A 14,335-nucleotide genomic window follows, 5' to 3' on the forward strand; every position below is an offset into this window, starting at 1 on the left:
AAATCTAATCACTTCCCAAATGGTGCACCCTTAAACACCACAGTCAGACCAATGTTTCCCCCACTGCACACCCTCTTAAGCACTCAGTGGGGACTGAACATCAGCATATGAATCCTGGGGAGTGGGGGTGGCATATACTCAAACCATATTCAAGCCACAGCAACCTCCGTGGGCTGAAGCTGGTTAGGGAACAGCTGAAGGAAGCCGACAGAGGAACTGAGGCCTGTTTTGGAGCCCATCTCTCCAAGAAGCAAAGGTTGTGGAACATTCCTTTACACTGTGTGAAGATCTGACGCTGTGACTGGTTTAATAGAAAGGTAAATGACCAATAGTTAGGCAGGAGGTATAGCAGGGACTTCTGGACAGAGAGCTCAGGGAAGAAGAAAAGTAGGATCGCCAGCCACACGTGGAGTAACCAGGGTGAGCAAAATGGAGATGAGGTAACAAGTGTGTGGAAGAAAGTAGATTTAAAACTATGGGTTAATTTAAGTTGTAAGAGCTAGTAAGAAACAAGCCCAAGCTAAGGCCGAGCTTTCATGAGTAATAATAAGTCTCTGTGCTGTTTTTGTAAGATGGCAGTCCCAAGAAAAATCTGTCTACACAAAGGAACTGAATTTACAAGTCTCAAAGGGACATCACAAGAGACTTTCCATGCAAGCACAAAAGGCGTGTAAATTACCTGAGAACACACTGCCAGGATAAACCCTATTTTCAGGCTCTCCTCAGGGCCCTTGCTTTCCCCTTCAGTGTTTTTTGCACTGTTTTAAATAACAGGCCACATGAGTTGGGTGTTGGGGAAGTCTTATGCTAATAAAGCACTGTCTGGCCAATAGGAATCTAGATAGGTGGGGCTAGGAGTCGAGGAGGATTCTGGGAAGGGGAAACACAAGAGAGTCAACATGTAACGCCATTGGGGGTAGGAAGCCTGGAACTATTCTCCGGTAAGAGACTTACTTAGATTAACAATTATGGGGTAATTACTTAAAGCAGAGCTAGCCAGTAAGAGACAAACAAGGCCAACAGCTTCATAATGGATATAGCCTCCTGTGTGTTTATTTGGGACTCATGCGGATCTAGAACCAGGCTGGCGCGGCAGAGCCCAGGCGACTGGCGGGGGATAAACCAAAGCGGCTAGCAAGGAAAAAGCTTCTTTTAACAGTTGGGTGAACAAGAAAATGTTACACAAAGTCACTACCACCTGAAACAATCCGCTGCGATGGAGGAACACCCAAGCAGGTGCCATCATGGCCACTCTTCCCTGGCTTTGTTTTCACGCGCCATTTCAGCAGCCTCGGACTCCTTCCAGGAACACACCACCACCTGCTCCATGCTCCTCCAAACACTGTTCGGCCCTCAAAGCTCAACAAAACCCTCTGGACACCCTGATCCTTGAACCCTCAATAAAGAGGAAATAGAGGCAGCACTTGCAAGATGTGAAGAGCGAGGCTTAAAATGAGACAAACCCCCAGTCTGGGTCAGAGAGTGCTCTTCGCCTGGTCTTCGGCTCTGAGAGGCACTTATCCATGAGGTGAGATGACACGGTTAGCTCCTTCAGTTTACTGCCTACCTCAGAGCTGCTCAGATTATGCTTTGGGCACACCGATGGCCTAATACTGACCATAATCAATCTCTTGGCATTCAGGGAACCCAGGAAGAACTTGCAGCAAGTGGGATGGACAGGGTCTGCCAGGCTCCCCATATTGCCGTGAGACTGCTTGGCTCCCATGAGGGATGGATGATGAACAGTCTCCAGAGCTTACTGGCTAAGTCTGGCACACTAATCACAGTGGAAACATGTCTACTACCAAATCAGCTGTGCCAGTGACCAGCCAAGAGTGAGCCTCTGCTCGCCACACATGAGACCAGGAGTCCAACGTTGCACAGAGTAGCCTATGGATGACCTGTTTGTAGCAGTGGATGCGGGAATTACAGCAGACCAGACGTGAGCATCTATCAGGCATAATTTCTGACTTTGCTTATTTTGAACATTTTGTTCACCAAAGGCCAATGCTACCTTTTAACAATATCTGACTGACTTATATAAAATGAATTTTAAAAAAACCATGAAGGAGTACACCTCCCAAAATGGCAGAGTGGGCAGCTTCAAGTATCCATACTCCCCCAAAGCAGCCACTGAGTTGGCAAGAACTATCTATAATCTGGAGCCCCGCAGGCCAGGCAGGCATTCACAGCATCCAATGATTCGGCTGGTTAAAGAAGGGCTAGTAAATCCCAGTGAGCTTCCACATTGTGTACACCAGCTACCACCTCATGCCAGCCCAGCAGAAGGAAGCCACGCACACTTGGCCCACAATCCCAGTGTAGCTTGGTGGGACTCCCAGTAAGGAGGCAACAGGACTTGAGCAACATGGTGAGTCAACAAAACTTAACTGACACTCATGGAACACCGCTCAACAACAGTAGAACAAATATTCAGGTGCACAAAGAACACTCTCTGGGTTGCCAAAATATTATGCCAAAACCAATTGCCAGTGGACTTTTAAATTACACCATACAACTAAATCACATCACTGAATAGAAAATAGTGATCCATGACAGAAAGAAATTAGAAAATGCACCAATACACAGAAATGTATCTATTACTGTTAAATAGCCATTAAGAAAGAAAAACAAAACAAAAAAACGGAAATCACTGGGAAATAAATATAAAATACTTTGAGATGATGAAAAAGCACATGACAGATGAAAATTTATGGGGAATTGCTAAAACAGTGATTACAGGACAATGCATAGCCATTGATATTTATTTTACAGAATTATCACAAATCAGTGACTTGGTTTTATATTTTGAGGAACTGACAAAAAGCATAACAAACGAAATCCAGAGATAACAGAAGGAGGAAAAGGAAGACCAAGGCAGAGATAAATAAAATAGAGTCCAGAAAAGCATTGGAAAAGCAAAGCAGTCATTTGCCTCTTATATAATCAACAAAGTTAGTGAATCTGCAGCATTTGAAAAAGAAAAAAAATGCTGAAACGAGACAGTGACATGACTACTGACCTTACAGAAACTACAAACATTATCAGAGAGTGCTGCAGGCATGTGTCCACAGCAAAGCAACGGCCACGATAACACAGTCACAGAAACTACACACGCTGACTCAAGACACGGGATAGCTCAACAGGCCTATATCAGGAAAGAGAGTTTAACAGGCACGGAGCTCTCCAGGGGAAGTTTCTGGTATATTCATCTGATAAAGACCTTTTGGGATACGATCCCCAAAGATAACAAGCCCTGGGACGGATGTGAATGAAGGGGGACATTCGAGTACTGGTGAGAAAAATGTACATCCATGCAGCTACTGCAGAAAACTAAGTGGAGTTGCCCCCAAAAAATTAAACATGCAGCTACCATATAACCTATCCATCCCCACTCCAGCACAAGGAGAAGCAACTCAAAGTCTCATTTATATGGGGAATGTAAGAAAACCAAACTCACAGAGACAGAGAGTAGAATGTCAGTTACCAAGAGCTGGGCATGGTGTAGGCAAGATGTTGGTCAAATGGGATAAAAGTTCATTTACACAGAAAGGATCACTTCAAGAGCTTTACAATTATTATAGTTAATGACAACATACAGGCAGGAAATTAAATCTGATGGTTTACTTAAGCCAGCCTGGATCCAGCTACAAATACAAAAACAAAAACAAAAAAAAAACTCAGACCCCTGCTAATGCCTGCTAGTCTAGCTATTCTGCGCCCCCCAACTAGACAATTAGAATTAAAAATTATTAACAACCAAGCTTTCCTGATGACCTGAAGACATGACCAACTTTAAAATACACAGGATAGAGGATGTAGAAATGAACTCCTCTAAAGTTTGTCAAGGGTAGAACACATGTAAGAGGCAAAGGGGAGGGCAAGACCTAGGCTATGTGGAAGACTGAACCCTCTCATCACTTAGTCAAAGAAGAGAGTGGGAAGGGGTCATGGTAGGGCTTGGACATTCTCTCTGTATTCAATTAGCTTGCCTGCCTTTGTGGGCTGATGTCCGACGTCTCAAAATTGCAAAATACTTTCACTATTGAGTCCCCATGCTCTAATTATGAAGAAAATGTATTTGTTTCTCACATATAAATCCCTAAGAGTGATAAGTATGTGAAGGTAATAAACATGTCAATTAGCTTGATTGAGACATCCATAATGTGTACACATTTTAAAACACTGTACACTATGCACAGCTATTTAATTCATTATTACTTGAAATCTTAAATTTATATTTAATTTTTAATAAGGAAATTTTAAAACTCTACCAATAAAATTAGTTCTGGAAATAAATGAAATCTACCAAATAATCAAAGGAGGAACGATGCCAACCCAACTCAATTCGTTCTAACAGAAAAGGGACAAATTCCAGATTAATACTAAACCTAGACAAAGACACCACAAGAAAACTAGAAAGAAAAACTATTCTTAGAAATACAGATTTTTAGAAAAAAAGTCTTCAAGAGTATTAATGGACTAAATTCAATAGTACACTACACATATGAAAGCCTGTGACTGACTGAGTTACCCGAGGAATGTAGGGGTGTCAACATATTATGTTAGCAGGATAAGAGTAGAAACACAAGATTATCTCATAGGACGCAAACACAAAATCCCCCATTGAACAAAAGTCAATCAGTAGTTCTACATATAAATGCATTCTGCAAGAGGGAATGTAGTGAACTCCCTCAACAAGATGAAAACCTCAGCCTGTATATAAAGCCAGCCAAACCCTCCTAAACAGTGAAAGACAGAGATTTCCCCCAAAGATCAGGAATGAGATAAAGATTCCTGCTCTCAATACTACCATTCAGCATTGTACTGGAAGCCCTAGCCAGAATTATTAGGCAAGAAAAAAGAAGTTAAAGGCATCCAAATTGGAAAGGAACAGGCAAAATGACTTCTGTCTGTAGATGGTTTGTTTCTACACATGGAAACCATCATAGCCTACATCCAAAAAGAATCGCCAAGGTTTGCAAATGCAGTCCAGTTACTGGGCACAAGTCAGCTCATTACAGAAGTTTCTACACATCCGCAATAAAGAATCAGAAAGAAACTAAGGAAACAATTCCAGGAAGGTGGGAAGGAAGTCTCACCCCCAGCTGAAGAGCTATTGGCATTTCATTACATCTGGGAGAGGGAGGGTTGTTATTTGTTAATGATGTGAGCCCTGGTATAGCAACCACATTCCAGAGCAGGCCCCAGACCCAGAAGTTGTGGCCTAACACACACACACACACACACACACACACACACACACACACACACACACACACAGAGAGAGAGAGAGAGGGGGGCGGATCTGGTAGGAAGAACTGGGGGAGGGGTAAATATGACTAAAAACTTTTAAAAAGGAAACAATTCCACCTATAGTATAGTATCATAGTATCGTCAGGCTGCTTATGAATGAATTTCATCAATGATGGAAACTACAAGCCTTGCTGAAAGAAGTAAGAGAAGCTATCCCACATTCATGGATGGAGATCCTAGCCAACCTGTACTGCAGACTTGGTGTGACTTCTGGTGAAAATCCAACAACCTCCTTTTCAGAATGACAATTTGAAGCTCAAATTCACATGGAATTGTCGGGACCCTGAAGATCCAAAGCGATACTGTCCAAAGAAACAAAGCTGAAGAGAGCACACTTTCCAATTCCAAAGCTTACTGTGAAGTCACAATTTGGGGGACAGCGAACACTAGTCCAAGAACAAACACACAAGATAAAGGACGAGAATTGACATCCAGACCTAAGCCAGGAGCCCTCAGCTTCAACAGAGAAGGAGCAACCTCTCAACGAATGGTGCTGAGACAGGTGAATAGCCACAAACAAAAGACAATATTGGATGCCATATTGAGAGGTACTGCAGATTCAAATCCTAGTTCAGAATAGACCCAGGGACTAAGTGTGAGAGCACTTCCTGCTCCTATACAGGACCCAAGTCAGATTCCAGAGAATCCAAGGCAGTTCCCCGGACTTCCACCAGCACCTGAATGCACACGATGGTGCACACACATACACTCAGCCACACACATATAAACAAGATAAATAAGTCTCTTTTTATAAAACTTTTTAAAAAAGTTACTGAACAATAAACCACCAGGCTGTGGTGGTGCACACCTTTAATCCCAGCACTCAGGAGGCAGAGTAAGGCAGATCTCTCAGTGTTCGAGGCCAGCCTGGTCTACAGAGCAATTTTCAGAACAGCCAAAGCTACACCAGACACCCTGCCTTGAAAAACAAACAAGCAAATGGAAAAAGAAAGAAAGAAAAACAAACCAACCCCACAAGATTGCTACAGGTCAGAGCATCACCGCTTTTGATAAATTTTAAAGTTACATTAAAATGGTCAGGAAGAGAAAGAGTTGTTCGTTTTGTAACACATCACTTGCAAACAGTCTTCCCACTACTAGTGGCTCTCAAGACTGAAGAGACCTGTGTTACAATGTCTTCATTAGGGATGGCAGGGGGCCACTTCAAGCATAATTGTAAAGCGTTATGTCCCAAAAAGAATTTCAGATTTCTCGTTAAAATGTGTGAAAAGACCCTTTGGAATCTTCTCATAATTACACAGTATCTAAAGTCTGCTTTCACCAATCTCACGTAGGGGTTAACTCCCAGCTACTTCCACATTTGCCCCAAACTCTCCAAGTTTATTATTCCCACGCGCACCGTGGTGTGAAAAAAAGGCCAGGAAGTTGAGAATTACCTGTACCTTAAAGTTAATTAAATATCATAACTTTTATGTTCAATCTTGGCTTTCCCAAGGGAACCAGTTTGCTCAAGTCCTTCAAGGGCTGTGTTTCTTTTGAACGTCCCCTGGCCATCAGGGTTGTGCAATCAAAGCCCATCCTTGCAGGTTAGTGACGGCCTGTTCTCGAGTTCACCCCACAAGAGGCCACTACCATTTAGAAAGACACAATTAATGTGTGGCCGTCTAGAGAATCTCCAGAGACTTTTCTGACCTCAGTGCTCTTCCGTCCATGTTCTTGTTCTTAGAGCTGGGAAGACTGTGAGCCTCAGGCTGCAGCAAGAGAAATTGTGTTTGCTGTCCAGAGGTATGCTGCCACATGGAACCACAGGCCTCGCTCACCACAGACAATGCAGACATGATCGCTTCCGCTGAAACTAAAATCCAATAGACAGAACAATCGCCCAAAATTTACAATCTAATTGCAATGGAGTCTCTCTTTTCAACACTCTCTACTCTCAAAGAGAAAAGAAACCCGCCAGATTTATTAGCTTTTTTCTAACTATGAAACAAATGGTGATTTCCAGCTCCACCAGAATTGGAGACATTAACTATATCAGCACGCATGACTGTGAGAAAACCCAGGTGGGAATTTCTCCCACTAACACAGCAGAGGTTGAGGCCCGGGGTCTCTGCTAAGGCAGGGAAAGGAGAAAAGCCAGGTCAGGTTTAACTACAGCTGATTCCTATAAAGTGAATCTGTGTGAGGCTTTAAAATGACACTCCATCGGGCACTGTTTACAAAATATTTTCTCTTTTTTAAAAGTACACAAAATAAGCAGTAGCTCACTGAACAAGAGAATGGACAAAGACAGCTCATGGCCAAGCCTCAGACTGTTTTAACACAGAGTTGGAGAGGAAGGAGGCAGGGTGTGCTGGCTCAGGCTCTCACTTTCACCATCTCCACCAAGGGGCTCCCACAAACCTCAGAAACACACACCCAGTTAGAGCTAGCCACATCTACTTATTTTTGGAAGGCTCCTGTGCCTCCGTGTAGTGTGTTTCTGCCCAGGTAGTCATGGGATTTACAGGCACTCACACTGTAGATCATGGCTATGTGGCACCTGACTCGAAGCTGTGTCTGGGGTTTTTATAATAAGATAGCCCCTCCCTGGGTCATTCATTTAAAGGGGGGGTGATAATGAAAGAGAATGAGTAATAAGCCAACACCCCACCAGCTAACGAGGGCAGAGGATGGGAAATGATTTCCATGAAGCCAAGAACATTACTCCACATAGTCTCCTAACTATGTCAGTCATGGTTTTCCAAATGAAAGATTGAGAGACTACTGAATGCTAGAAGCAATTAGCAAAATCATTTTGAAATCCAGTCTTTTGTTTTCTTCAACAGGTGTATTTTTGTCATAGACATGCCCACAGCTCAGACGCACTGACCGAAGCACTGGGCAGGAAATAAAGGTAACACACATGGCACTCCCCATCCCTCTGCTCGGTGGGTGGGAACACTGAAATTCCAAATGCTATCCATTGTTCTGATGCACAGAATGAGTCAATGAACAACCCCTTTGTGTTTGTTAACCTTCCCAGTTTACCGTGGTCACCAGTCAGCATCAAATTCCAATCCAAAGTGCATTTTATCATGGAAAAAAAATTCCCTTGAGCCAGACATTCAAGAATGGAGACAAAATGATCTTTGGGTTAAAGGACAAATTAATTTTGTTGACAAAAATCCATCCACTAAAATCTATCCTATTTCCAGTTTGTGCATGCCTAGGTGCCTCGTGTGATTAGAAAAGCTGTTCCATTGTTCACCATTATATGATAGAAACCATCTAAATTTCCTTAACTTTAAAGTATGATGTTATGAAATTCAGACAATGTTGGTAGTGATTAAGATAAAATTAGTACTGTTTAGGCATGATAACCAGGAACTGGAAATTACACAAAACCTCCTCCATCCTCTTTCTTCCCTGCATGTGCTGGAGAAACCCCACAAACAAGGACTCCCCCATTCAACTAAAGGTTTGTTGAGGGCCATAGATGCCAACAGAGTTTTCCATCTTAGACTTGGGGGTCTAAATAGAGTTCCAACTGCAAATGAAAATAACTCGGGAGCCATGACATGCCTATGGGGAAAAGTTGCATCCACACAAAGGACCTTAGCCTCACTCACTCACTTAGACCCATAGCCACAGAAGCAGTAGAACTCGGTACATGCATGAATAGGCATCTCCCTTGGGGGTAGTAATGCGCCCTGGTGAGCACGTAGGAGACTTGTACAACATGGTGAGTGATATGGGCAATCTGTTCATTAAATCAATACACACATTCATCTTTAGACGGTCCCAGGGTCTCACTAGCAGGAGCCCAGAATGGGAAAGGCCACTGAGCACCAACCCAGATGACTCCTGATTTCTACCTATCTGGCTTTGACCTCAAGGGGAACATGGATTTGAGTCCAGCTCGCCTGGGGTTCTAGCAGCTATGATCTCCACTCTGGAAGAATAGCTACACTGCATGTTCCCTTCTAGGATAGCACTCAGGCTTATCACTGGCACAAGATTCTCTCAGGAGCCCACTGCCCCCATCTGGCCTCACTGTCCTCACCATGATGGGGGAGGGCAGAAGCAAGAGGGAGGCCAGTTAAAATTACTGAAACCAAAGCATGAAATCAATCATTGGGCGTGCCAGTTAGTTTCTTCTTACCGGTCTGCATTTTTTAATTTGCAAAAATAAAATATTTGCACAAACACAACCAAGCCAGTAAGACGCAGAGGGACCTGGGGTCACTTCTAACCACACACAGCCTTCCAAATGTCAACAAAGCAAGCATGGCCTTCTCCATGTCTTTCTTGGGCACCCAGTTCGTTCAAGGTGCTCATCTGTTAGGGATCCTGTGGGAAGCAGACAAATACACACGATCCATTTTGTTCCTGGGAATCTCACAGTTACGTCAGAGAGATAAAAAAAAAAAAGGATAGACCCAACAATATCACAGCTTTTGGGCAGCTTATCCTACCATTAAAATGCCACACTGTGAAGTTGGAACTCCTGGATTTAAAGGTCGTGCTAGTTATTTATTAGGCTGTAGACATAGGGTAATTGTATTGACAGTTCTGAGCCCATTTCCTCATCTGCAAAATAGTGGTGGCAAAGATACGATCAGTGTTATGAATTCTAAGGATTAAAGGAAGTTTTCTCCATTTTCCGGGTCTAAATAGCTAGTAACTGATAAGAAGTCAATAAAGGTGTGGGAGGCTCACCTGAGACCACAGCTGACCCAGCAAGACAAAGACAGAGACTGTGTCTGCAGCCGAGGCCCCGGGTCAGCAGCTGAACACAGCAGTGTGAAAAGCCACTTGCTGGCTTATTCTGCCATTAGACTGTGTGTGGTGAAGCCACGGTGAAGAGAAGCATTCGGTATGCAAGTCAGACAGATTCTATCCAGAAGCCACTAGCATAAAGTTCAAGAAGCATGTCCCAAGGTATCCCCATTTCCAAAAGACTACTAAATGCACTGTCACTAGTCCCATTGTGAAAAAAAACGAGGATGGTTTATTCAGTGTTACCAACCACTTGTAACGGGAGCTAGACAGTGGGACCATTTACCAGTGTGTGGAATGGCATAAATTCTCCAACACTTCCCAGAAGTTCAGCGCCACACTGTCTGGGTAAGGGCCTGTGACGATCCTCGTTTGCTAGATTATGTCTTCCATCTGTAAAATCGCTGTACAGGTTTTATCAACATGGCCTGTTTTTTTTTTTTTTTTTTTTGGAGTTCATCATCCTGCAGAAAGTAACTGAAGAAAGGACAAAAGCCCATGACTCTACTCCACACTCATCTCCACACTCCTTCAGCCTTCTCTATGTCCTTCTCTGCTCTCACCAAGTTTTGCAAAAGTTTACAGAGTTAAAGGTGTGTAAGTTTGCATGCCACATAGCCAATACATACTCTCTTTCACACAAAATGTCATAATGACCAATGAAATCCTGATATTTCTGCTATTTTTAATTTGTAGCATTTGTATGGGAGACCCACCAGTTGGACAGTTGTGCTGTATGAAGCCCTGGTCTATCTCTGCCTGCCTTGAAGACATGAACATTTTCTTACTGTGCACAAGACTTCTGCAAATGGGTATGTATGTGGTCTGCAATACCCAGATTGCAAAAGGTCTAATAGTGTTGTAGCCCTGCTGGTCTATTTTGTGCTTCAAGAGATTTCTGTGTAATGATACAAAGCAGCACTGGGACCTTAAATGCTAAATGCAGTTATGGTCCCCTTGTAATACAGAAGCCTTCTAAAGTGCAAAGCGGAGAGTGCTCCAGCACGTTGGTGTCCTCTAAACTAAAACTGTTAGTTGTACTATCTGAGACAGTATAAAAAACAGAGCTATTGTGGGGAGAGGGAAAGGGAACCCCCTCTGAAGTCCCACTGAAGCCAAGATAAACATTATTTGACTGTTGCCAACATGGGCATATTTGTTTATCCATATAATATTTTTATCAATTCTTTTGAGAATTTCATATGATGCCTTTTCATCTTCTTCACCCTCCACTCTGCTCTATTACTCTTCCCAGAGCCACCCCCACATTCTCAACACCCCCTCTTTTAAAATGACCAGTTGAGTCCAGTTGGTGCTGCTTGTATGTCTACTCGTGGGCATGGGGTCATCTCAGGATTGACCTTCGAGGATTCACACCTTTAACAAAAAACTGACTTTCTTTCCACCAGAAGCTATCACCATCAATAGCTCCTTTATTAGGAGAAGAAAGGCTCATGAAGTCCTCCATTCTCCATGCTTGAATGTCGACTGGCTTGATCTTGTACAAGTCTTGTGTGGGCAAACAGCCGCTGTTAATCAATGAGAACAGAAGTCCAGTCCCGTGGAAAAGGCATTATTTCACTCCCATCCTCCCCAAACCCTGATTCTTAAGAGTCATTCCTCCCTCTTTTCCAACATGGTCCCTGATCCTTGAGTTTCCCATTTGTGCCTGAGCATTCTACTGACACTTACTCTCTGCACTTTGACCAGTTTTGAGTTTCTGCATTAACCACCATCCATCCAGAAATAAAGATGTATTTCTGATAAAGTCTGAGAGCTGCACCAATCTATGGGTATAGAAATATGGATTTAGAAGGTAGTCTTATATTATTTTCATTTAGTAGAACAAGAGTGAACTCCCCAACCAAGTGTTCTTGGCCAAATTTACAGTTCTGAGCATGAGTTTCTGTTTCAGGGGCAAGTCCAACCAGGAAGCCTCTTGGGGGTGGGAACGAGAAGGCACGGAATCAATGGTGCAGACTCTGGGAGCCAGGGGAAAAGTAAATGCCAACTCCTTTATTGAGGGTATGGGCAGGCCTCTTATACCCCTTCCTGGGAGCCAGGGGTGGTGCCATCTGGAATGCTGTGTTGTCTCTCTCTCATTGGATCCAAGTCATCAAGATCTCAGCGATCTCTAGGCCTTGCAGCAGACTTCTGTTTGGCTCATAGGGAAGTTACTAATGCGCATGCTCAACTGACTCTAGAGCGGTTAGCCTCCTTCAACGAGTTTCTTCCTGTGGATTGGATTTTAAGTGCAATCAGAAAGCAATTGGTTACCCCATAATAGTCATGCCACTGTTGCAGCCATGGGCATGTCTTTCCACACCAGTCATACTGTAGTTCACAGTGTCCACAGCTGGTTAAGATTGTTGGTGATAATATTTATGTTAAGAGTGTTAAAGTAACAATACATCAGGCTTATGGTTATGTGTATAGGACCTGTCACTCGTCTTTTAGATGATTTTAGGAATCTCACAATTAAGGATAATTTGTTCACAGAAAATATGCTAAATTCTTGTATCTCTATAACCTAGAGTTCTAGTATATAAACTATAATCCCATCAGCTATACCTCAGGACCCACCCCGTAACCACATTGAAATTCTTTAGCATCTCTTTGAAGTCAGTAACTTAAAAAAAATCTATGTATAAATATTACTCTTGACTTTCCTTACTTTCTTCCCAAGTGTCTGTTTCTCTTACTTAGCCCTGGTGTCTAAAATGTATATTAAAGTCTCTTTTAATAGACTCTAATTGTACTTCATACTAAAACAAAAAAAACCCTCAATACCCTTACTTATAATTATATACTAGGTGGCATATAAAATATCATACATAAAAATACATATAAAATCAGTGAAGGAGACTAAGCTTGACCTTCTTGTTGATAGACGGTGACAGATAGATAGACAGACAGATAGATAGGTAGATAGATAGATAAATCATAGATAGATAGATAGATAGATAGATAGATAGATAGATAGATAGATGATTATCCAAATCAGCTTCTTCTCACCTTATAAACCCTAAGGACAGAGTTCATGCCCAATAAGACATTGGGTCTTCCATGTAGCATCTCTCTTTCTTTTCCTAGCTCACTACCTGGGACAGAAAGTTCTATCTAACCACCCCTTGTGATAGGTGTTTCCTTATTCTTTCTTTGATTGCAACATTCTTTGGAGTGAAGAATCATAGGCCAGATCCACACTGATGCAAAAGTAAACACAATGGAAATTTGGTAATTTATAAAATATTGTTCTAAAATCCAACAAAATCAGTGTGCTAAAAAGGAATGCCTAAGTCCCTAACCTTAAGCATTCCCAAAATTCTTCAATAGTGCCAGAATAAACTGTTATCTGCGTTTTCTAGATAGACCTAACTAATACAAACAACCACTATGGGTTAAAACAATCATTATTTAAAAAAATTATTACTGAACAATTATGCCAGGCACTGTTATACAACAGGGAGCAGAGACAACAAAAGTTCTTACAGTTATGAAATTGATGTTGGTACTGTGATATTGGTGGGTCAGCTGTGTGCTCAGATTGGCCTTCACATCACCATAGGGAACTGGAAACTGCACGCTGCTCAGATGCAAAGTGGGGGGGGAGGGGAGCCTCCCATCCAGGAAGTGATCCATGGCAGTGCAAAGGAGAGTTGAAAGTTCAGACGATCAGTTCAACCCCCAGAAGATGCTTTCATCATGCAGATGTACTTGATGAATCAACTTTTGTTTGATAAGAAAAAAAATGATAGTCTTGTAGAGACTGAGAAGAACCCAGAAAAATGATAGGTGCTATATAATCATAACAGATGGCTGCTTTTAAATTGCTTATTTGCTTGCTTAAAGAATATGCTGTAGATGTTGAGCCATGGTAGCACACACCTTTAATCCCAGCACTTTGGAGGCAGATCTCAGTGAGTTCGAGACCAGCCTGGTTGTGAGTTCCAGGATAGCCAGGGCTACACAAAGAAACCCTGTTTTGAAAAAGAAAAAAGAAAAAGAAAAAGAATACGCTATAATTTACTGATATTTGAAGTAAAATAGTTCTGTGTTGCTATAACCCTATTATTTAAACTTACATTGGCAGTTACAGGTTAATATTGGTCAAAACATTAAAATTACACAAAATTGTGTTTCACACAGCCAAGTAGTTAAGTGACTTCCAAGCGCACTGGACTGATGACCAGTCTCAGACCACAACCGATCTATAGCCTGCCTAGCACAAAGGCCCCTTAATTTAGTTTCCAATCTCACTATTTCCCAATGCTTTCATACCACTTTACTCAAGTAG

The 14,335-nt window shown here is 42.4% G+C and overlaps 2 long non-coding RNA genes across 5 annotated transcripts; one reads left to right on the forward strand and one right to left on the reverse strand.

Moving 5' to 3' along the window:
• Window positions 1-900: 900 nt before the first annotated feature.
• LOC121142895 lies at window positions 901-11,806 on the forward strand. 4 transcript variants are annotated; one of them, XR_005880024.1, is made up of 5 exons: window positions 901-941; window positions 8,106-8,173; window positions 10,494-10,631; window positions 10,735-10,850; window positions 11,448-11,806. It is a non-coding gene; the product is annotated as an uncharacterized LOC121142895 (long non-coding RNA). The 4 variants fall into 4 exon arrangements; XR_005880026.1 differs by lacking the exon at window positions 901-941 and adding an exon at window positions 5,398-5,818; XR_005880025.1 differs by lacking the exon at window positions 10,494-10,631.
• Window positions 11,807-12,039: 233 nt separating this feature from the next.
• Window positions 12,040-13,971, reverse strand: LOC121142896. Its single transcript, XR_005880028.1, has 2 exons — window positions 13,531-13,971; window positions 12,040-12,272 (listed from the first exon to the last, which is right to left on the reverse strand). It is a non-coding gene; the product is annotated as an uncharacterized LOC121142896 (long non-coding RNA).
• Window positions 13,972-14,335: the final 364 nt, after the last annotated feature.

The sequence above is a fragment of the Mesocricetus auratus genome, unplaced genomic scaffold (assembly GCF_017639785.1).
Source record: "Mesocricetus auratus isolate SY011 unplaced genomic scaffold, BCM_Maur_2.0 Super-Scaffold_100010, whole genome shotgun sequence".
NCBI classification, from domain to species: domain Eukaryota; kingdom Metazoa; phylum Chordata; class Mammalia; order Rodentia; family Cricetidae; genus Mesocricetus; species Mesocricetus auratus.